The following is a 24,602-nucleotide window of genomic DNA, read 5'->3' as shown; positions in this document are numbered from 1 at the left end:
GATTTTCCTCCTTTAAAATTGGGTGCGTCTTATATTCCGGAGCGTCTTATAGGGCGAAAAATACGGTAACTCCACCCACCAGTTTGGCTACTATTTAGTGCAAAATAGTAGGTCTTAGTTTTTACTCTTTCTTACGAACTTAGCTCCTGCTCAATACTATCCCTTTTTAAACTCCAAATACTGACATTCTAATTAATGTCTTGATTATATTAATATAACATATCAGGAGCATTAAGTAGCTAAAATCCTATATATGTCTAATAATAATAAACACAGTTGAAGTATTTGGGCTGAAACAGCTTCATTTTCTCATAGGAACTCCTCATAAGTTTTGTATTCCTTGTCCCTTTGTGTTGAAGCCAAAATCTTGATCTTGTGGGTGATCCCGTGTTTGTTGCTCATAATCTCTTTATAAAATGTGTGAGCATGAAGGGGATGTTTTAAATAGATATACTGCCTGGATGAAAGAATGCTTTGTGCAGGAAAGCATTGTCCAGTTGTGGATCTCGTCACAGTTCCCGTGGAGCTTCCCAAGTCCTTCTGACTCAGAGAAGGAGGGAAAAAACCTCTCAATTTGAAGCATGACTGGAGAATAATTAAAGGGAGAGGGAGAGAAATAAAGAAAGGCGTGGTTGGGGGAAGGGATTTGTAGTTGACTACATAGAGAGCCTTGGTACTGACATTCGTCATGTCAACATTTCCTCCTTTTCATTCTGTAAATAAAACTCCGGGATTTGCAAAGGAGACCCTTATGATCTTTAAGTGCAAGTGAACATTTATTTTTTTTCATATCAGGTCCAGACATTTAAATGTACTGTCTATTTAAGTTAGCTCAAATCTTGCCTTTGACCCAATATTCCATAGATTGGCCTTCTTAAAAAGTAGTTTTCCTTTTAAGAAATTGCCAAGCTCTGCAAGATGTGTTATCAGTTATAACTAAAGGAAAATAAAGAGGTAAAACACTTAAGACTTTTAAAAACCTACTTAGGATGATATGCACTGAGTGCCCCATACTAATTAAATATGTTTTAGCTCTCTGTGTTGTAATATGATGCTTGTTACTGATACTTAATTTACACAGTGGGGGGGGGATTCTTTTTTTCAGAGTATATTTTTATGTTGCTATATATACTGTTTCTTATTCCTTGGGAACTTCTTAATAGTTTCCCCAACCAGAATATAAATTTATGTTTAAGCATTAAATTGTTCTTTGTAAAATGTAGGTGCTGTACTATGATTGCTTAAGTTTCTATTTCTGAGTGAGAAGGTTGAAACCAACGCTATCTCCTCACTCAGAATTCCACTTAAGCCTTATCTGGTTTCTATAGAGCTGCCAGTGGACTTTTATTGAACTAAGTCTTCTCCCATCAATTTTCTTTTGTCTTTGGCATTACCTGTCAGCCAAGGTGGTGTGTTTTCCTCACAAATTGATTGATTTTGTTTGTGTGTGACTGTTAGGTATGAAGCAGGAAGGTAAAAATCCTGCAGAAGTTTTGCTTTATAACTGTGCAGAAAATGTGCCTAACACAGTGAGGGCTAATCTTTTCCAGACCGAGTGCCCAAAGCATCCATGCAAGTGTGCGAATCCGCATGTGCACACACTAACCCTCAAAATACAATGCGTGTGGGGCCCCATGCCCTCCATGCATGTGCGTGCAAGACCCCATGCCCTGCTCCCGAAGACTAGCTAGACCGTGGGAGGCATGCAGGCATGCGCAGCAGAGCTGAACTGGGCAATGGCTCGCATGCCATCAGAGAGGGTGCTGCCTGCCACCTCTGGCATGCGTGCTATAGGTTCGCCATCACGGGCCTAACATGTTGAAGCAAAACACAAAAGTGATGGTGGAGTTTCATAAGAAAGAGTCAACTTCTTACTGATGCTAAACATCTTAGGTAGAAATAACTATAGGTGTAACAGCATGGCAGCCAATTCAAAGCATGGCAGAGAATGGAGGCTGGGATGAGATAGCTGAACAGTGGAAAGGAAAGCTGAAAGGTATGAACTGAATGGAATTGTAGGTGGCAATCACAGAAGTAAGCATCCAGCAACAGCCCAAATGCAACCCATCTGCTGTACAATTGTTGCTAGTTCTGATGATAGCATAAATAGGCTTTGGAACTAGGGTTAATAAAGGTTTGTAATGAGGATGTGCTGAAAATGGGGCAAAGTATTTGATCGTGTACAGGAATGCTATTTTTGAGGTCAAGATATTGATTTTTGCATTATCAGGTTTAGTGTGTGAATAAGGTGGTCATAGTTATCTATAGCAAAAATAGACTACCTGGTGCCATTGCGGTCTTTTATATTGCAATGGCACTGCCCCAGTGGTGGGTTCCGGACCTCGGTGCAACCGGTATGGTGCACCGGGGCCCGGCATTCCCCACATGCTCACGCACAGCGCGGGCATGCATCCTTACCTCCATGACGCCTCTGTGACGCTCCAGCTGTTCGGCAGAGCGTCGCGCAGGTGCCTTGTGCTCTGTGCATGGAAGTGCGGAAGAGCTCAAATACAGGTAAGGTGGACGGGTGGGCCCTCTGGAGCACCATAGTGGAACGGTGCCCGGTGTTCCCAGCAAGCACCGGTACACCCTTACTGGGGCGTACTGCCTGCAACCCACCACAGCACTGTTCGCTCCCTTATACCCAGCATCTTTAGATTCTGAGGTTTCAAATAACTAGGAAAGCCAGGTTGCTTATCCACAGCCATGATTATGAAGTTCACTAGTAGTGATACATCCTTTCTTATCAACTCAGCAAACTAACAAGCATTTCTGTTGAGCAAATCCATTCATAGAATCACAGATTTGAACAAATGTAAGAGATTACATCTATCCTCTGTTCAGTGCAGGGATCCAAATTAAAGCATTCTTGAGAGATTCTTATCAGGCCTCTGCTTCGACTATGTAACGATGGAAGAAAATTTGCCATCTGACTAGAGTTTGGATTCTGCAGTTAAACTGCTCTACCATTCAGTGAGAATCTGCTATTCAATTTTCCAAAATTATTGATTTGTGAATAAACATTCTGAAGTGAAACAGTTCAAGGCTTTGGGGTTCTTAAAGATGACTGGCCATTCTTTTCAATAGTCATTTCTCAAGACTAAACCTACCCACTACCCTCTTTCCTCTTTGGTTTAACTTTCAATTTCCTCACTATCATTTTAGCTTGAATTGTCTGTGAAAGACATTGCCAAAAACTAAACAAGTAATCCTTAACTTATTACCGTGACTGAGCCTGGAATTATCATTGTTAGTTGTGTAGCAGTTTTTAAACAGGTATGACCACAGCCAATTTTACAACCTGTTTTTGAGGTGGTCATTAAGATAATGTTGCAGTTGTTAAATGAACCCTTTTCCCCCAAAAGGAGGGGTGGGGTTTTTTTTGCCATAAACTGGAAGTAAATGACAGAAACCAGCCAAAACGCCAAAAATTGCAGTCTTGTGTCCATGAGCCACTTCAAGCAGCTATCTTCAATACTCAAGATGGAAATCTAAAATGCTAAGTGCACAAAATGCAATCATGTGAAATAGGGAGTGTAACAGTGATGGGGTCCAAGCAGTACGGCCCAGTACGTCTGTACCGGGAGTAGCGGGAGAAGCGGCCACCGTACCGGTATGGTGGCTTGTTTGGCACACCCACCCGCCCATGTTCTATGGATGTTTAATACTGCGACCGGCCCATTGCGCCTGCGTGCACAGTGTGCGGCGCCTGCGCGACCTCCACTGGGCAGGTGGGTGTTGCAGGGAGGTGGTGCGCACATGCAGTTTGTGTTCCCATCTAGGATGCCCGGCCAGGGGTGCAGTGTACCGGCTGCACCGGGGTCCACAACCCACCACTGGTGGGTACCAAGGGTGGTTGCTCCCGGCATTACTGCCATTTCGGTGCCCACAAAAATTCCAAAATGAATATTTGAAGCAACCCCCCCCCCCCGAAATCGTTGTCTACCTAAGTTGGGAATTGATTGATTACATATGAAAACTTTTCATATGTTAGTGTAAGAAGTGAAAAGTAGGAACGCAGTGCTGCCTGAATGGAAATGCTAAAATTTATCAGAATATTTGAAACTTTAAAAACAATTCTTATTGTTTTTATTGTTTATGTAATTTGTTTTTTCTAACCTTTCAGTTTTTATCTGTATGGCTTGATTTCCTCAGGAATATATTAAAAGCTAAACCTCTTTTTCAAACCATATGACTCTCAGTGTTCCGGTCATGCTTTAAAAATTAATCTCACACATACAGAAACCAGCAACCATCTTTTGGTAAGTGCGAATAAAATTTCCTTTAAGTTGTGATCCCAGGGCAATTAGAAGTCTTTTGGACAAGAAATAATTAGGAATCTACCTTGAGCTGCTGTTATGGTGGTTGGGTAGGACCCAGGCTAACCTTTCCCTTAGCATAAGGTTTTTGCAGCAAGACATAAGTTAATTGGCAGACACCAAAGGATATTAATCATTAGGCCTTTTGTTATTTCACAAACTAAAGCAGCCATTGCTATTTTGATTTCTTGCCTAGTTTTTATCTTTTCTGGCTGAAACTGCTGCAACTAAGCAAATTTAATTGTCTATGGTTATATTTCTTTGAGATAGTCTGTTAGAATGCAAGCGTTCACAAACTTAACAGTATTCAGAGTTTGCTGATTGTCTGAAACATGCCATATAATTAATAGTCAAGGTACAATACAAAGCTTGATTGAAAGAGCTTTTGTAGTGGCAATATTAATCTGTAAGGGCTATGCTACAAATAATATCATTAAATGTGTTATATATGTACATATTGCTGTAGTTCGCATGAAAATCAGAATTAGCATTCTTGTTGTGTGTATTGTAGAATGGAATAACATTTGTTCATGTATTCCCATTTTATAAATCAATTTATTTTATTTATTTACTGAATGTCAAACAATTGAAACAGGAAATGATCTTAGATCTAGTTGCCATGACACCCTTCAGTCCTATCTAGTTTTCAGGAAGATGAAAGGATCTAACTGTCTTTTGATAGTGAGCAACTAATTGGATGGTTGAAAGTAGGAGAGATTTAATGCAGAAAAAAAATATAAGAAAACAGGAAAAAAGTGGAACAGCTGTGTTTTTGTGTACACCAATAATCCTCCAATATGATATTCCAAGGACAAAATGACCTCTGTGAACCTAAAACACACAGATTCTAATACCCCCTGAAAAGACTTGGGATTTTTTTCCTTGTCCAGATATTTTAATAACCAAGATAAGTAACACCGAAATTAATCTGGAAACCTGAGTTATTTCTGGGTAGTACAGCACGGATAGTGAAGTTCACTTTTATTAGGATTAAATGGCATATTCCTTTAAAAGCAATGGTGATGTTCATGACCAAAGTCCCATTCAATATATTTAACTGTTTTTGTATAAGTAGGTGTAGGTGTAAACTATATCACAGGCTACAGTTCTGCTTACCCTCATAATATGTATTTATACTGATGTTGAATACTATTATTTATAGTGTTCTTCTTTTTTTACTGAAGAATTGTACTCAGTATTTAAAAAGCATGCTCAGAAGAGATTTCAAAAGGGCTATATTTTGGCAAATAGCTATACTGATTGTATCTTTGGATCCTTGAATTACTGTATATAACATCTCCTATTAAATCATTTTATTTTCATCATTGACCAGCTCAACCTTTTCATAAATGTTGCTGCAACCATTTTGACATAATGGATGCTTTAAAATTAAAATTAGAAGAAAGTTTGCAATTGTTTACCCATCTGGTATAGCTATTCATTGAAAGCCCAAACTAAATATTGTGCACCCATCTGGTCTAACTTCTGTCCCTTCGGTCCACCTGGTATAATACTATAAGAAGATGCTACTTAAAATTTACAGAGAAGAGAAAATTTCAGTAAGCTTCTTGCCTTACTATTGCAAACACTGTATTAATCTAAAAGGCACATTGCTCAGAATTTCATATCCTTTCAAAAATCCATATAATCTGTCAAAATTCATACAACATTCTGTGCCATGATACAAGGTTATTAACCCCAATTTGAAACCATCCTTCTTCCCAATTAATGCATGCTTGTGAAACACTTGCATATATACCCATGTAAGTGCACATGTATGTAACAGAACCCAGCTGTCAAACTTCAAAGGAACGGCAGGGACAGATAAAGATTAAATTGCTATAAACTGAATTAATTATGATTAAAATGAATTGCTCCACTTATAATTATGTATCTGCCAACAGCTTTTATATTGAAATATATGTAGACATCATACCCATATTCAAACTTACACGAATATTCATATCCTTCTTCCCTTCCAGCAAAGAAGAAAAAACAGGGTAATGGAAAGAGGGTGGGGGGACAAAACTAAGCTGGAACAAAATGGGATACGGTGAGAGTAACAGGTAGTGTGACAGAGAATATAAGATAATATAACACAATTCACACAAAATTCAATACATAGGGTTTTTTTGTTGGACTCAATTGTACTGTTTTAACTGAATGCTTGTTTGTTAATAAATTCTGTTGTATTCAAAGTCTCTTAATCTCAGATGGGTATGCTTAAGACTTTCATCATTATGAAATTTGATAGCAGTATTATGTTGCAGACATGAAAAGCGGCACTCTGTCAGCTTCCTTTTTATGGTCTGCAGAATTGTAATCAAAACTTCAGCTCCTCCCCCTTTTTTGCAATAAAGCTCCAGAAGACCCCTTACAAACAGATTCACCATATTCTAAGTACAGACCTCTATGTACCTTACAAAGCTTATTGTAGCCTCTGAATTGAGGGAACTTGCTCAATCCTGGTCTATTTCCATTCAACGGAAAATGTGAGAGCTTCTTAGCCCCCTCAACCCCCTCTGCCCCAATTCCAATATATAAAAGAATCATCAATGCTAAAAATGCCATAATCTGAACAGAAACAGATCTGTATATTCAAATATAATGTCACAGGTATTTCCTCATCTCCCAGGACTTTAATGTGTATAAACTACACCTCATAGTATCGGTAGAGAAATGCAGAATCAAACAGCAAGAGCAACTACCTCTGGCGAGCAAGTGAAATGTATTGTGTGTTATTGTTATGATGAAAAAAAGGTAGCAAAAAATCAATTGTATTCCGGTGAGATTTCTGTTTAACATGGACAGTATATGTTTTACTATCCAGTTCAGTGCTTAGTAACACCAGGAAAGATAAAGATTTTAGAGAACTCAGACCAATGCTCATTTTGCAATACTTTTTGTAGTTAAGCAACCCATTGAAGTAGTGTTTTCTTCTTTGGTCCTGTGTTCACCTGGTGTACAATCTACATGCCAAATACCCAAAGCAAAGTATGCCTTGTTCTCATTCTAGTTCCATTCATCAGGAAGCTTTGAACCCATCCCATTTAATTGTGGACTTAATGGGTGAGTGGCTCTTAATGACAAAATTAATATATGAACAAAAGCTTGCAACTTGACAGCATGGGAATATCCTGGTCTCATCTGAGACCAGGAACATAAACCACAGAAACCTCTTAATTTGTCAGACTACCTCTATGCTATGATAGCTATGAATAGATTGATAGTAAGTAAGCATGTAGGAATTATCTCCAGATGTTCACTTTAAGATTTCAAACTTTAGTATCTCCCGAAAGTTTCATTTGTTTCTGAAAGGTAAAGCTAGTTCTCTCAGGAATTTGAAAAAAAGTATCTTATTTTCAGTTTAAATAGTAAAAATAGATAGGCAGTTTTGGAGTAGAACCAAAAGGACTGGTAGATTCTCTAAGTAAAAAACTTGAAAATCATTTCACTGCATATAAGCAAGTTTGAGGAGACATCTCAGTGAAGGAGATTTTTTTTTCCAAATTTGTTATCTTTCACAGTCTTTAGAATTATATTATCCAAATTATTTTACTTCTAATCTGAAAAATATTTCTAGCATGTAAAATGTTGTTTTAAAAAACAATGCCAGATGGGTATTCATTTTGGTTTTTAAATTAGTGGATTCAAGAAGAAAAAAGGAATGTGATTCTCCAAAATAATGCACAAGGCTTAACCTCATTCTTTGTTATTTTTAAATCACACATAATAGAACAATATCTGTCATTCACTCTATAACAGTAATTATTGCTGAAGTTCTAGATTATAAAAATGCAGAGTTGACAAGAGATGTGAGTCTGCCTATCTTCTGTCTTAATCTACTGATAAATGGTTTCTATAAAGCACAGTACAAAAGGTTGCAATCTACTATCTTATCTCATTGACTGAGCGTAGAAGAATGAGTGTAATGGCACCTATTCTGAAACATTTTCATATATTTTTAAATAAATTATAGTAATATTCAGAAGGGCGCACAACTTATCAGTCAAATTTCTCCTTAGTTGTAACTTCTCAAATGGTACTTCTCATATTTTAGTACTGTTTGTAATGCTCTCTGGCTCTACAAATGTTAGAGCAGCCAAAAATTGCAGTAGAGAATGTTGCACATTTTCAGAACTTGGTTTACCTGAACTAATTACTGTAATTGCACAATATGCTCACCTGGGTATTAACTTTATTTAATTTTTTTTTTTGTATCTTATGTTGAGTGAACCAAGCCCATTTAGTTATTTTGTGGTTCAGTGTATTCTGCCAAACTGGAAGATTACTTAACTCAGTAACCAGAGTTGAGTGTATCTTGTGATTGGGGTCCTTATCTTAGATGCCAACCCTTCATTTGCATAGAATCAGAAGGTAAGATTATCTTAATCTGTTATGAATGAGCAGATGCTGGTGCATGCAACTGCTTTGTGTCTTTCCACCCACAGGTGGCTAAACCGCAGGTCCCAGCAGATGGTTGTGCATGTAAATTCACAAGCAGCACCCTGGGAAAATCTTTGAATTAGTGTCAGCAAACTTTCTACTTGATATATGGGTTTCTTAATACTTTAAGGAGACATGCTTTGCTTGCCCAATTACTTTCCAAACCATCCCACTGAATGTCTACAGTCATATTAGGGACCTATGGGCATGTGGTTTGATTGTTGTATTAATATTTATACCTAATTGGTGGTGGAGATGGGTGGAGTCTAAGTTTGTTAAATACATAAAATCTCCTAAAATAAAAACTTTTTGTTATATGTTCTATTGATCTCAGAAGAATTAATTAATTCTCACCTGCTTGCATTTTTGGTTGGGGGGGAGGAATGCGTGGTTAGATTAAGAGCATGTTTCTCTTAGAAGCATGTAAATGAATTATCTTAGGTAGTTTAATTTTATTTCCCTCAGTGTTTTTTGAAAGCTAAAAGTAATTATTAATACCAATAATCCTTTTCTGCAGTTCATCTTCTATCCTGGGAAAAGACACTTTTAGGTTAGAGTTGAACACTTCTATCAGGTACAGGTATAGAATTTGTATAAGTAATTTTAAGAGATATTTCCAGTTCTGAAAGTGTGTGTGTGTGTGTGTATGTGTGTGTATGTGTATGTATATATATATGGTTTCTTTCCATGCATCATGGAATCTGCTAGGATTTCATGTTGATTCATATTGGCAGAAGCAAATAAAAAATAATTTAGGATGACAAATCAGATTTTCTATCCTTTCTCTCTTCCTTTGAAACAAGCTGTGCTTTGGGTATTTCCCCTCTGTTTTGTATTAAAAGAAAGACCATGAAAATAGACAACTGATAGTAGAGTGCTTATTTTGAAATAACTCATCTAGTTATTGAAACCAGGGGGCCAAGCTAGTGCTTTCAGAATAATAGCAGGTTGAAAAATCAGTGTAAAACAAGACAACACAGCAATATCATTTTCATAATTGCATAATTTATCATGTGAAGGAAAACAGTGCTAAAAGGTTTTGCTCACTTTTCATACTTCAAAGAGAAAATGAAGTTCTCCATTCTTTGTCTGTGTGAAATGCCTTTGAAATATCAATCACCTTCTTCACTTTTATAGCATGACTAGAGAGCCATTGTGTTGTGAACTCATGAAAATTGTGTATAAACACTTGGAAGATTATCCTGAGTTGCGTGATAGTGGGATGGATGGCATATAAATGTAATAAATAATATATAAATAAGATGTTTTGCTAGCATATTCAATGGATAGCTGCTGCATTATCAATTACAGTTTCAAAATTGCCTGGACTTCTGGCATTAAAATTGGTCTCTTTAGCTGAATATTGGGCTTCTGTAAAATTATGAAGAGCTTGTGTTCCTGTTTAAAAATAATTTATTGTGAGTTTGATGATTCTGTAATTCATAGCACATGCAGAATATTCTTAACTGCTTACTAAGGTTTTCTGTGACTTTTATTTCTATTAGATGGTACATTTATAGCTAATTGTTCTTAACACGATATATCAAAGTCTTTAAATCAGGAATAAGAATGCATAGGCTTTCTAATTCTAAATAAATTAGTTTTGTTTATTCTTCAGTTATTGAGCAGATTAGAGATATATTTGACTGAGATGATCAAATAAGACCAAATAAACTAGATGTGCATAAGCCCATTGTTTGAGTTGCAGGCTCTTTCCAGCTGCTTTATCCCCCCTTTTGTGTATGAATGAAACAAAATAGAGCACAGTTAATCACAGTTTATCTTAGAAATGTACCTGAAACTGTGATTAATGTCTTGCTGGAGATAAGATTTATATGCCAGTTTTTTAAAAGTTAGTTTTTGAATCTGGATTGTTTAGACAAGGCCTGTCAAATTGCAGCCTGTGGGTGGATGCGTCGCCTGCATGCCCACCCTGGCTCCACAAAGGCAAAAAAGGCGATATGTTACAATACATCACATGACGCGATTGAGTTTGACACCCGTGCTTTAGGCATCATCTGTATTATGCTAAAGTGGGATTGTTTTAAGGGTTATTATTTTAATACTGGTTTGGAGACCAAGTTTATGTGCAAACGATATTAAGCCAGGATGCTGTATTTATATATTTCATTGTTTATTAAAGAATATATTAGGCTGGCCCCCTGAACTTAATAAGCTGAGCAGCTAACAAAAAGAAAGCATTAAAAAACAAACAATATACGTAGAAAATATAATACAACATAATGCATTGCTTCCAATGTCTAAGAAAAAAGTCAAGTTTTCATAATATGCTAAGCTATAGTAGTCCTTGTTAAGAGTAGTCTATGTTGCATTATTGGTAATTCTCAATTTACGATCATTCATTTAACAACTGTTGAGAGTTACCACAGTGCTAAACAACTGGTCCTCCCACTTCTGACTGTCACAGCAATTGGGTGTTTGATAACCATCACACGTTTACAATGATCAGAATCCCATGGTCACGTAATAGCCATTTGCGACTTTCCCAGCCAGCTTCTGACAAGCAAAGTCAGTGGGGAAGCTGGTAGGGAAGGTTGCAAGTTGCAGTTGTGAAGTTTCAGTTAATGATCATAGTGATTCACTTAACAGCAAAAAAGATTATAAAATTGGATCCAATTATGTGATTCCTAACTTAATGATGAATTTTCAGCTCATTATTATAACTAAACTGTAAATCAAGAGTGTCAAACTCGTGGCATTACATTGTCGTCATGTGATGTATCACGACTTTTCCTGTGCATCGCTTGGAGAGTCCAAGCAATGGTTAATTCACTCTGGTTGCCCTGGATACTGAGGAACTTTTTTTCTCCCTTTAACCACACCTCCTCGTGTGATTACTGCCAGAATAAATTTCCTCACTGCCCAGATCGGATGTATTTTTGAGTTCAGGCTATTAATCCTTGGCTTGGACTCTCCTAAAATTTTGGAAAACCTTTTCCTCTTCAAAACGAACTTTTCTCCCTGCCTTTTATTCTTCTACAATCAACATCAGCTATCTAGGAGGCCAGGAGGTAAGCGTGTGTGGGGGAGGTTGTTTCTCCACAGCCTCGCACTTTTGCAGGCTTGGAAACTTGCCGCTTGCTCCCAGAGCGCGGCAACAGCGGCGAGGGGGTTTTTTTCTTTGTTTTTTGGTCGGTTCCCTCCCCGGTTGTTATTTTCCGGCCTAGTTTTTTCGTTTTTTGACTCCCCTGCGTTTTTTTTCCACCCCTCAGCCACCGCGGAGCTACGAGCGGCCCGGATTGATCCTGGCTGCCGCTCTCCTCTCCGCCCAGCTCCTCGCTGTTGCGGCGGCCATTTTTAGGCGCGAAAAGTTCGCGCCTTTAATTTTAGGCCTCTGCCGCTCAGCCACGCTCCTGCAGGAGGCCGCTTGGTGGCTACAGGGCCTCGCCGGGCCCGCCCAACGGACCCTCGGCCACCACTCACTGGACATCAGCGGCGCTGGTAATTTGGCCACCACGTGTCCTTTGCACCGGCACAGGGAAGGATTTTCTTTATCCTTAAGATCTGGCCAGGCCTTCGCCTTTTTTTAAGCTCTAGTCTCCTGGCCTACTGACTTCCCTGCCTCTCCTGCAAGGGTTACTGCAGCCTGAGCTGCAGGCCCACCTCATAGCTCAGCCTCCTGGGTGTCCTCCTCCCATTTGGCTACTGGTGTTAGGCTGAAATGGATTTATTAATTTTTTCCTATACCTGTATTATTAATCATAATTGTCTTTTTTCTTTATGCCTTTCAGTGTAGCCAGTCGAATTCCGCTGCAGCCCACCCGTTTGCCTGTGTTTTCTGCATCATCCTTGTGCGGTCATTGGCATGGAGCTCCCTCCATCAGGTTCCGTTGAGGCTAGATCCGGCCCCTCTCAGGCCCCTAGCAAGGATCCCCCTTCCAGTAGGGGTGGGAGTGTGGGCAAGGGTATCTCAGGGGACACCCATAGGCACCCTGTCAAGGCCCCGACTGCAGCCGACACCAAGGACGCTGAGAGACGCCAGCGGGCCCTTGATAAACAATTTGAGAAGGCCCGGCGCCAGGCTGGGACAGGGTCCCCCCCAGAGGTGGCCCCCGTTCCCCCATCCAGAGGTGATATCTTGGCATTGCTGAATGAGGAGGTAGAGTCTCAGGATCTGTCCCCGGACAGATCACTGGCGGAGCCAACTTCTCCTGCCCCGTCCTGGTCATATGAGCAGGACCCAGTTCCAGAGGGTCACACCAGGGCTCCCCCGGCTGGGGGTTCTCACTACCATCTCCAAGACCCCAGGGACCCGGGATCAGATTCTGATCAGGAGCCCGAGCTGTCGCCGCGCGTGCAGGCTTTGGTCGATCGTGCTATCGCCAGAGGCATTGCTGAAGGCCTCCAAAAGCGCTCCCCTCCCCCTTCGGGGCCAGGGACCACTTCCCGGGGCCCGGCGGCCCCTCCTCCAGCCAAGCGTGCCCGCCATCCGCCCCTTGAGTCATCCGTGGTCAGCGAAACCTCCGCCATCGAGGACGCTGACCAGGACGGCCTGGAGCTATCTGAAGACGAGGGCCTCCCCCCGGACGCCCCTGCCTTTTCCGGACTTTTCAAACCCACTCTCTTTAAGTCCATTCTCCGTAAGGCCAAACTAGCTACCAGGGTAGGGATTAAACCTAAGCCGGTCCAACCTTCGGCCGATGCTGTTCCCGAAAATCCCAATGCGGCCATGTTCGACGTCCCGGCCCCCCAACAAGAGCTGGTCCCGGTTCCGGGTTTATTCCTGGACGTAATCCAACGCCAGTGGGCCCAACCAGCCACCTTGTCTTCCCCCAGCGGGGCAGACAAGAAACTTTACTCTATGGACCCCACCTTGGAAGACCTTTTGGTTCTCCCAGCCGTGGAACCACCTATCACTGCCCTGACCTCCAACTCTTCCCTCCCAGCAGAACTGCTGGATGGGCTCAAGGCGGAGGATAAGAAGGCGGAGAGGGTGTGCCATAAGGCCCACCTGGCGTCTGCCTGGGCCATCAAAGCCTCCTCTTCCGCCTCCTTTTTTAACAGGGCCTCCGTTATATGGCTAAGGGAACTGTTGACCAAACTCCCGGCAGGAGACTTGCGCCTCCGCCAGGATATTTCAAAAATTATTGCGGCCTCCCAATATGCGGCGGACGCATCCCTTAACGCCTCTAAATTTGCTTCTAGAGCCTTGGCGGCCAACGTCACCTCACGCCGCCTGATCTGGCTCTGCCACTGGCAGGCGGACCAGAAGCATAAGTGGAAGCTGGCCTCAGCCCCCTTTAAGGGCGCCAAATTATTTGGGGAGGCGCTTGAGCCTCTCCTCATTGAATCCAAAGATAAAAGGAAGATTTTGCCTTCCACCACAAAAAAGCAGGACCGCAAGTCCGCTCCATACCCCAGGAGGCAGCCCTTTCGTGCCCCTGAACCCTCTACCTCTACTTCCTTCTCCCCGCCCTACCGACCGGCCGGTCAGTCAGGGGACAGGTTCCAGGACAGGTCCTCCTTTAAGGACAGAGGTAGACAACAATTCGGTTTCCGTAAATCCAACCGCGGAGGTGCCTCTAACAGGCCCTTCCGCAAATCTAAGTGACTGCCCGGGCCCGTCACCCATAGGGGGGCGCCTCCAGCTATTCGCCCACCATTGGGTCCAGACCACGGAGGACGCCTGGGTCCTCCAGATCGTGAGGGAGGGCCTATCCCTAGAATTCCTATCCCCCCCTCCCCGGAACTTCATCCGGTGTCCCACTCCTTCCTGTCCTCTGAAGAGGGAGCTTATGAACCAGGAGATTCGCCATCTCCTGGAGATAGACGTGATAGAGCAGGTCCCCCCCGACCAGGAAGGGAGGGGGTTCTACTCCATCCTCTTCCTGGTACCAAAGAACTCGGGGGGCTGGAGGGCCATCTTGGACCTAAAGAACCTCAACAGGCACATTGCCTACCGGAGGTTCAAGATGCAGTCCCTCCAGTCCATCCTGTCGGGGATCCGTCAGGGAGACCTCCTTACCTCTATCGACCTCAAGGAGGCTTACCTACACATCCCCATCCGTCCCCAGCACAGGAGGTTCCTGTGCTTTTTTTATGCCGGCAGGCATTTTCAATACCGGGCCCTTCCCTTCGGCCTGTCGTCGGCCCCCAGGACCTTCTCCAAGGTCCTGGCGGTTGTAGCAGCCCAGCTGAGGCGCAGACCCATAAGGCTCCAGTGCTGCCTGGACGACATCCTGATCCAGTCGTCGTCCAGGCAGCAGGCCTTGCGGGACCTCCGCATCACAATGAGAACCCTGAGGAGCCACGGTTTTTCCCTAAATCTGAAGAAAAGCCATCTGGTTCCCACCACCAGACTTATCCACCTGGGGGCGGTCATAGACACTTCCCTGTGCAGGGTCTTCCTATCCCAGGACAGGCTAGACAGCTTAGTGGCCATGACCCGCAAGGTGATGCTCGCGAGACAGGTACCGATCGTCCTCCTGTCACAGCTGTTGGGAAAAATGATCTCTTCCATCTCGATCGTCCCATGGGCTCGCCTCCACTCCAGAGCTCTCCAATGGCTCCTCCTTCCTCACCAGAGGGCCTCAAGGAGCAACTCAAACCGACTGGTGAGCGTTCCCACAACAGTGAAGAGATCGCTCCGATGGTGGACGTCCCCTGCTCTCCTCAAGGGCCACCTGTTCAAGGAGCCCAACCGGTTAGTGGTCACCACAGACGCAAGCCTCGCCGGCTGGGGGGCACACATGGGTCATCTAGTGGTGCAAGGCAAATGGTCACTCGCAGAGAGCTCCTGCAGCATCAATCTTCTGGAACTGCGTGCGGCCCGCCTGGCACTCCGGCATTTTCGCCAGGACATTCACCATCAACATGTCCTATTGATGACGGACAATGTGGCCACCAAGGCCCACATAAACCGCCAGGGGGGCACCAGATCCAAGACGTTGATGAAGGAAGCGGAATCCCTGGGGCGCTGGGCGGAGAGGCATCTGGCATCTCTTCGCTCCGACCACATTTCGGGAGTCGACAACACCCAGGCGGACTGGCTGAGCAGGACCACCATAGACCCGGCAGAGTGGAAACTGGATCCGGCTCTGTTTCGCCAGCTGTCCCGCAGGTTCAGCACTCCCGTGGTCGACCTATTCGCATCCAGGGAAAATGCTCAACTTCGCCGCTATTTCTCCCGCTTCCAGTCCCCGGGGGCGGAAGGGACGGATGCCCTTCGCTCTCCTTGGCCCCGGGGCCTACTTTATGCCTTTCCTCCGCTGCCCCTGATTCCACAAGTCATCCACAGGATCATCGCGGAGGAGGCGGAGGTGCTCCTCGTGGCCCCGCACTGGCCCCGTCGTTCGTGGTTCGCCGACCTGGTCAGCCTCTCCCTGTCACCTCCGTGGAAGATTCCTCCAGACCAAGTCTCCCTCAGCCAGGGGGCCGTAACTCATCCAGAGCCCCAATGGCTACAATTGGCCGTCTGGCACTTGAGGGGGACCAGCTGAGGCGCGAGGGCTTCTCAGGGGAGGTAATACACACCATTCAGGCAGCTAGGCGACCGTCAACCACTCGAATCTACGATGCCTCGTGGGCCTCCTTCGCCAAATGGTGCGACGCCTTACGTTTGGACCCGGTGACGGCTCCGGTCTCCCGCGTCCTGGACTTCCTACAAGGGGGTCTTGCCAAGGGCCTCGCTCCAAATACCCTTCGACGACAGGTGGCGGCCCTCTCCACCGTTTGGGCCGGTGACCCGGTCTTGCCCCTTAGCAAGGTGCCCAGGGTCCGTTCCTTCCTCAAGGGAGCTTGTAACTTACGACCTCCCACGGTCCACCGTTACCCCACCTGGCAGCTGTCCGTGGTTCTGCAGGCGCTCACCGCTCCACCCTTCGAGCCTCTCAGCACTACGTCGCTGCGTCATCTTACACTAAAGACGGCATTCCTCATCGCCGTGACGTCAGCTCGTCGTATTTCAGAACTGGCAGCCCTGTCGGTTCGCCAGGACCTATGTACCGTCCACCCAGATAGGGTGGTGTTGAGACTGGACCCTACCTTTATTCCAAAGGTTAATACTTGGTTTCATAGAACGCAAGAAATTGTGATTCCTGATTTCTGTCCGAGACCGTCACATCCCAGGGAACGACAGTGGCACAAGTTGGACGTGAGAAGGGCGCTGAAAACATACATCGCCCGCACCTCCGAATTCCGGAAGTCGGAGTCTTTATTCGTGTCATTTCATCCAGGTTCCCTGGGCAAGAAAATCTCCTCTTCCACTGTTGGCAGGTGGCTGCGCGCCTGCATCGCCCTGGCCTACGAAAGTCAGTCCAGATCGGTGCCCCGAGGCATCACTGCGCACTCCACTCGCAGCGCGGCTACCACGGCGGCCTGGGCCACCCAGGCATCAATACTAGACATTTGTAAGGCGGCTACGTGGTCCTCCCCGTCGCCCTTCATCCGTCATTACAAACTGGACGTTTACGCCTCGGCTGAGGCGTCCTTTGGCAGGAGGGTACTTCAAGGGGTCGTGTCTTCGACCGAATCCCGGGACTCTGACTCTGCCCACCCAATCGGACAATAACTTGGGTATGTCCCATTGCTTGGACTCTCCAAGCGGTGCACAGGAAAATGACCATTGGCTTACCTGAAGGGTCCTTTTCTGTGCACCGCGGGAGAGTCCAACCCACCCTGGTCTTCGGCCCGGGGATTCTTTCCTCTTTTTTCAACTGAAAACTCCTTGGACGCCTTCGCTCCATCCTCTCGACAGATTGACCTTTCGGAAATTAATTCTGGCAGTAATCACACGAGGAGGTGTGGTTAAAGGGAGAAAAAAAGTTCCTCAGTATCCAGGGCAACCAGAGTGAATTAACCATTGCTTGGACTCTCCCGCGGTGCACAGAAAAGGACCCTTCAGGTAAGCCAATGGTCATTTTCCTCCCTTTGCTAAACTAGGGTGCGCCTGGTCCGTGGGCCGCAAGTTTGACATCCCTGCCATAAATCAAGGACTACCTGTAATATGTGAATCCTATTAGTAGTTCCTAGTTAACATGGCTTCTGGTTTTGCTTTATTAAAAGATAATGGAGCCTCCTCAAAGAATCTTTACATGGGTGCACAAGTGGTCCTTGTTTAGCAACCACTCCTTTAGCAATTACGAACGTCTTTTTTTTAGATTAAACCAAACTCACCCTTGACTATATCTTTTGCTGTCTTTGAGGCCAGGTTAAATGCAGATTTGGATCCTGAAGGTGGAGTGTTCTCACCAAACTACATGATTCACCGATCTTACCATTATTTCTTTTTCAGAGAAATGCCAATGTACACATATACATGCTTTGTATATATACATATGTGCATGCTATCTTTAAGGCTTAATTTTATTGGAATGGTAAATTTAGGCAAAAAAAATCAATATTTCCTGCCATTAGGGTTCATCCCTTCATTCTGGAAACATGAACAAGAAACAAAGAGGTTGCCTCATACAAACTAAGCTAAATTAACTTTGTCCACAGTATTTAAATATATGCTTTATTGCATAGTGTTATTTTCATGACATCAAGAGGGACCAGTAGTGTCAAGCATTGTTGTTATAAACAAATAAGTGTGTGTGTGTGTGCGCGCGCACGGCTACATACATATTTTGATTAGACATAAGATAGATATACAGTAGTTTAATCTTCGGATAGTAATAAACACATTTTTTATCAGAGAAGCTTAGAACTCTTCGTTGTTGTTTTTTAAAAATACTGTGCTTTGAAGCCAATGGAACTTCAGCATTATTATTTGTTCATCTTTGTGTGTCACAATGATTGTGTGTGTCCTTTGTAGCTTAAGGGCCATAGCTGTCTGTAACAAACCACAGTGGCATCAAACAAACATGCCATGCATCAAAATCCATTGCATTCATGTTACTGCATCTTAATACTTCATGTTTTACTGGGTTTTCTTTTTGAAGGGTGAGAAGGGTGTATAATTAAACTATGAAGCAAGAAATATACGTTGTTCCCATATGAGATTATTTTTGTCAGTTCCTAATATCTTGTTAAGCTTTATCTTTGTATGTTAGGATTTGATGCTGATGTATGTTCAGCTCTAGAATGTGCAGTCAAGTGTTGCTAAATCTGTGTAGCCAAATTGCATGCAACTTTGACAAATCTTAGCAAGGAGTCACTCAAAATCTTTTCTAAACTGTTTATACTCTGTCTTAAAAAGTTTAAGGGTAAACTCTGTAATTTGGCCTAGTTTATTTGCTGATGCTTCCTGCAAAATATTTCAGCAACTGAAGCAACCAGATGTTTGTTCTGCTGATGCAGATGTGCTAATGATTTCCCCCTTTTCTATGCCTCTACAAATTGAAGAATACAAACTGCTAGTAAGGGTTTATTTGTGACCTTATTTTCCACACTGTAAAATCTTGAGCTCATATGTAAAGTTGTTATTTCTATGGATTCCTAAAGTTTCAGGCTTATAAAACTGCAGATTGTAAGCAGTTAACTTTCCTCCCTCGCTTTTACAAATAGCAGCAACAAATTCTGAAATGTTCTGGCTGTTTAAATGACTTAGGGCTGCTTGTTTCCTAATCTGGTTTTAGGCAAATGATGGGAAATAATATGAATCTAACTAAAACCAGAATATCATCCTGTCTTGATTAGCATCTCCTTTTTTTTATTCTGGCTGTTTGCTTAAAAAGTATCTGCAATTTTGTGCCTTTCTGGAGGATATTAAATTGGGGAAAGGCCACCTAATTTCTCATAGTCTGAATGTTTCACACCTCAATGGCCTTTTCTTGACTTGTATACATTTATTTAAAATTTCTTTCATCATCTTCTGGTCCTCTTTTTGAATTGTTTTGCATTTGGAACAGATAGTACAACAGGTTTCCTGTTAATTTGAAAGTGCAAAGAAAGTGCAGAATTACCAAAACTAAAATAAAAATGATAGGGTACAAATGAAATGTGTAGTCATTTTTTTTAAATTCTAAAACTGTTTTATCTTCCAGTTGTTGAATTTTCATAGACATAGAATTGTTTACCAACCGTTTACTGATCTATATATCAACTATGTATGATTGACTGACTGACTGACTGACTGACTCTCTCTCTCTCTCTCTCTCTCTCTCACACACACACACACACACACACACACACACACTCACTCACTCACAGACAGACAGAGCTAACTTTTCTAAAGCCACATTTTAGAAATTTTCTGCCATGTTTTTTTTTTTTTTAAAGAGAGAGGAGCTTACAATTTAACTAAGAAAGAGAAGGATGGTAAGAGAATATGGTGGGCCTTTATCTACAGAGCCACTTCAAATAGCATGTTAAAAATGCCTTTAAGTGTATTGAGAATAGAGTAGAATAGAATTATTTGTGTGATTGGACACACAAGGAATTTGTCTTTGGTGCATATGCTCTCAGTGTACATAAAAATACAAGATACATTCATCAACAATCATAAGGTACAACACTTAATGATAGTCATAGGATACAAATAAGCAATCAGGAAACAATATCTATAAATGGTAAAGATACAAGCAACAAAGTTACATTCATGCAGTCAAAAGTGGGAGGAGATGGGTGATAGGAACGATGAGAAGACTAATAGTAATAGTAATGGAACCTTAGTGAATAGTTTGACAGTGATGAGGGAATTATTAGTTTAGCAGAGCGATAGATAAAAAGAAAGTGGGGGGGGGGAACAAACAGGGATTTGGAGAATTCCTATGGCAGAATAAATAAGAAATGCTAATCAAGAGAGGATGACTTTCTGGTTTTAGTTAGATTCATATTGTTTCTCATCACTTGCCTAAGACCAGTTTAGGAACCAAGCAGCCATAAGTCATTTAACAAAATGGGTGGGTTTTGGTGAAAAGTGACTTGCAGCTGCCTTTAGAAATATAAATTATGTTCCTTTTTGCATCTCATTTCCCTTGCAATTAGCTTCGTAGTCAGGACAGTTAGATTTTATGGTGTCATTCCTGTTTTGGAAGTGGTTAAAATGAGAGCCATGCTGATCTGTAAAATGAGCCCTAGTTTGAGTGTGTGGCTGACATTTTAGCATTCCAATTTCAAAAACCTTCTGAGTTATAAATATTTTATGTGCAGTGAACCATCCTTAAAAATTAAATATGAATGAGTATAACCAAACCTTGCTGCACACTGAATACACTGAAGTTTCAGAATTTGAGTAAATGCATGCTGGGGAAATCTTAAATTGTTTTTAATTGAGAATAGATTGGACTAGTGATCAGCAAGGGTATAGCTGAACAGCAAGGATTTGTTTTAAATAAATTGCTTTGCATTCTCTAGAGACTCGTATATTTATTTTATTTTGTTGTTAATTTGGTTCATTAGACAGGCAAAATGACAGGTGCCATACTTCTTCCATCTGTAATTGAAATTATTTAATTGTAGCAATTTGTCAAAAGCAGCAGTTGTTATATAATTGAAGGTAGCTGTCAGAGAAGAAGCTGTTGGATGTAATTGATAATTATTGAAAATGGCCCTTTCAGGCTTTCTCTTACTAATTTATAAATTTAAAAGCATTGCTTTCATAGACTGATTTTAATTTGACTGGGAATGCCTTCTTTTCAAAGACATATTTTTTCTAAGTGGTGAAGCTTCCCTTTTAAAGGTACAATTTATCCAAATTGTGGCACGTGTCCAAGATTTGGAATATGATTTGTCTTTTTGGTGGTTGTTTTTTTTCCCCCCAAGTGTTTTTTCCAAGTTTTTCCAAGTCCATTGGAAAAAAGAATATTGCACTCGTAATATTTATAAATGTAGGCAGAACATAGATTAATAGCCTTACTAGGGAATGAAGTGGAGGGATGAAGTACTTTTTTTAAAATTAATATGATCTGCTGCCTTACCCAGTCTGAATACTAAGCTAAAAGGCAAGATGACTTATGAAATCTGTTCATGAAATAAAAGTGATGAGAGTTGACTTTCACTGCCCAAAGTGGCTACTTGGCAGTGAAAATTTTAAGAATTTGAAGAGAATTTTAACAGCACTGAGCAAGGAGATTTATCATTGTTCCTCTTGATTGCAGCATCTCTGCTGTCACATGATTTCTGTTTGTGATCTTTACTGTTGGTTTCTGATGAGCAAAGTCAATGGGGAAGCTGGCTGGAGGTTGTGAATGGTCATGTGACCATGTGATAATGCAACTGTATGGGATTGCCAGGCACATTCATTGAGTTTAAAGCACAGAAGCACTCATTATTACTACTTATACACAAGAAACTAGACAACTAATGTTCAAAGTTAAATTGGCCCTAGGTAAGGGTCTACGGAATTCATGGGGTGAGTCTGCACACATTTAACTCTGTCTTCCAGCTCAACCTGCTCTTTTCCTATGGGATTGACCTAATGACTGCAACTGGGACTGTTGTAATTGTTGTTCTGGAGCACAGTCATGCAGTGACAGTCATCTGCCATCCTAAAACAGAATAACAAAATAATGGAGTTGAAAGGGACCTTGGAGGTCTTCTAATCCAATACCCTGCTCAAACAGGAAACCTTATTCCAATCTCTCCTTTAAAAACCTCCAGTGTTGGAGCCCACAACTTCTGGAGAAAAGCCATTCCATTGATTATTTTAAGTGTCTGGGCTACTTTTAAACTCCGGTCTTCTCCCCAGCTCCACAGAAAAAAAGGAAATGGGGCTGAGAAGACCCTTCCATACTTTTTTAGACTGCTCCCTACCCCACACCACGGTTTCTTCACTCCCAAGCAGCTCCCGGGAAATTTCTCCTTAGTTCTACATTGGTTCTCTTCTTGATTAGTTTCCACCTTCTTGTTCTGCCTTCAAGTGCTTTGGAGAATAAATTGATCCCTTCTTGATCCCAAATTGCTTGCTGGCTGTGCAATTTGGCAGTTCAAATTTCACCAGGCTCAAGGTTGACCTTACATCTTTCCGAGGTGGGTGAAATAAGGCCCCAAATTGTTGCGGACAATGTGCTGATTCTGTAAATTATTTAGAAAGGGGTGTAAAGCACTGTAAAGTGGTATATACCCTATTTTTCGGAGTATAAAATGCACCAAGATTTCGAAGAGGCAAATTAAAAAAAAAGTTTTTGCACTCTGCAGATCTCCCAAAAACGGGCCCATTTTTTTTCAAAGAAAGAGCATGAATAGCTTTTAAGAGGCTTGTAGAGTGCTCCTGGGGGGTGCCCCCCCAAAACAAGCAAAAAATGACGTGTTTTTCACAAAAACGGACCCGGTTTATTTTTTTTCAAATAAAAAAGGGCATGAATAGCCTTCAGGAGGCTTATAGAGTGGTCCTGGGGGCTGGGGGGGGGGGAATTGAGCAAAAATGGCCCATTTTTCACCCATTTCTGCCCTCCCCAGACCCCAGGAGTACTCTGAAAGCCTCCTAAAGGCTATGCACGGCCATTTTGGTGAAGGGAGTGGGGTTTCAGGAGGCAAAAAAAATGCTGTATTCAGTGTATAAGACGCACCCAGATTTTCAGCCTCTTTTTTGAGGGAAAAAGGTCCATTTTATAATCCCAAAAATACGGTAAGTCTATTGCTATTGCTACCAGAATGTATGCACCATTATGTAAACCTCTGAGCCCAATAACCAACCTAGGTTAGATCCCGAAAATAAAATTAAGCAGTGCATTATACAAATGTTTTAGCACCTGGTAACTAGAAATAATATTCCCTGATTAACTGAAGAACCTGGAGTACACACCCTTTACAGCAATTACAATTGCTTTGTTAGGGCCGCAAGCCAGAATTCTGGGCACCTGGAAAGTAGCAGCACAGGAAAAGCTAGTCTGTGGAAACGTGTAAAATGCATATTTCTCACTGGATAGCGCTGAAGAGTTGTACCAATTCTTTGTTCAGATCCTCAAATGTGTATGTGTTTTCATTTGACATCAGCCTTAGCACATATTAAGTATTTGCAAGTTAGTTCATATTACTTATATAATAGATTAAAAAATGAGAACAGTTAAATGGCTTTTTCTTTGGGCTTTTAAAGGCTATGTGCTTCTAGTTCTTGATTTTGCTGATCAGTGTTAGAACAACCCACAAAATGTCACACACACATTAGATTTTTTTTTTTGCCAGAGTATGAAGGTACATAGACTGTGCTGTAATAGGTCATTCATCAGACAGCTGTGTACTGTATATGCCCTTATGTGATAGATTGTCTTAGAGAGTAGAGAAAAATCACCAAAAAGGAGACAGAATCTCCTGATATGAACAGAGTTCTGAGATACCCATAGTAAGATGTGTGGCCAATAAATTTAATAATAAATAAATAACAAACAAACAAATAACCAAATGCAACTTGTAATGAAGTATGGGAGCTGGTTAATATTTAAGGAACAGAAAAAAACTGAGTTATTTTAAAGTCATGTTTGTGCTGCTGCAACAATTAAATTAGTGTTACTATTTCATGGTAGTTGCATCTGAATGTTGTATGAAGAAGCAGAAGAGAAAGAGTACAGATTGTTCTTGGATTACAGCTATTTGTTCAGAAACCATATGAAGTTATGATGGTAATGAATGAATCTTAGCTACAATTAATCCTCAGTGTTCTGTCCATTGCAGTATCTTTGCAGTCAAGTGATCAAACTTTGGGTGCTTGGCAACATGTCCACATTTATGACTGATGTAGCAGGTCATGTTGTCCTGCCCTGTGCAAAACTACCTTTGTTTCAATTCCCCCTTTCCATGATCTCTCCTCCTTTGATGCTTTTTTGGTTTCTCTGCACTGCTATTTCCTGCTTCCTCCTGCCACCAATCTCATTTGACCTTCATGGTCTTTTTCCTATTGTTGGCCCAGATCCATCCCTAGGTGAGGGTGCAGCCTGGGATATGCACAGTGGAGCCTCATTTGCTGAAGGGAACATGCCAGGCCTGGCCAGCGGGGAA

General features: G+C 42.2%; 1 protein-coding gene across 5 annotated transcripts in view; it reads left to right on the top strand.

Annotated features, from left to right (window-relative positions):
* The window catches only part of CACHD1 (cache domain containing 1), a 150,337-nt gene that overhangs the window by 17,371 nt on the left and 108,364 nt on the right, over positions 1-24,602 (top strand). The window lies entirely within an intron of this gene.

Source organism: Natrix helvetica (assembly GCF_964273705.1).
Source record: "Natrix helvetica genome assembly, chromosome: 3".
NCBI lineage: Eukaryota > Metazoa > Chordata > Lepidosauria > Squamata > Natricidae > Natrix > Natrix helvetica.
This window is presented reverse-complemented; position numbering and strand designations above follow the sequence as displayed.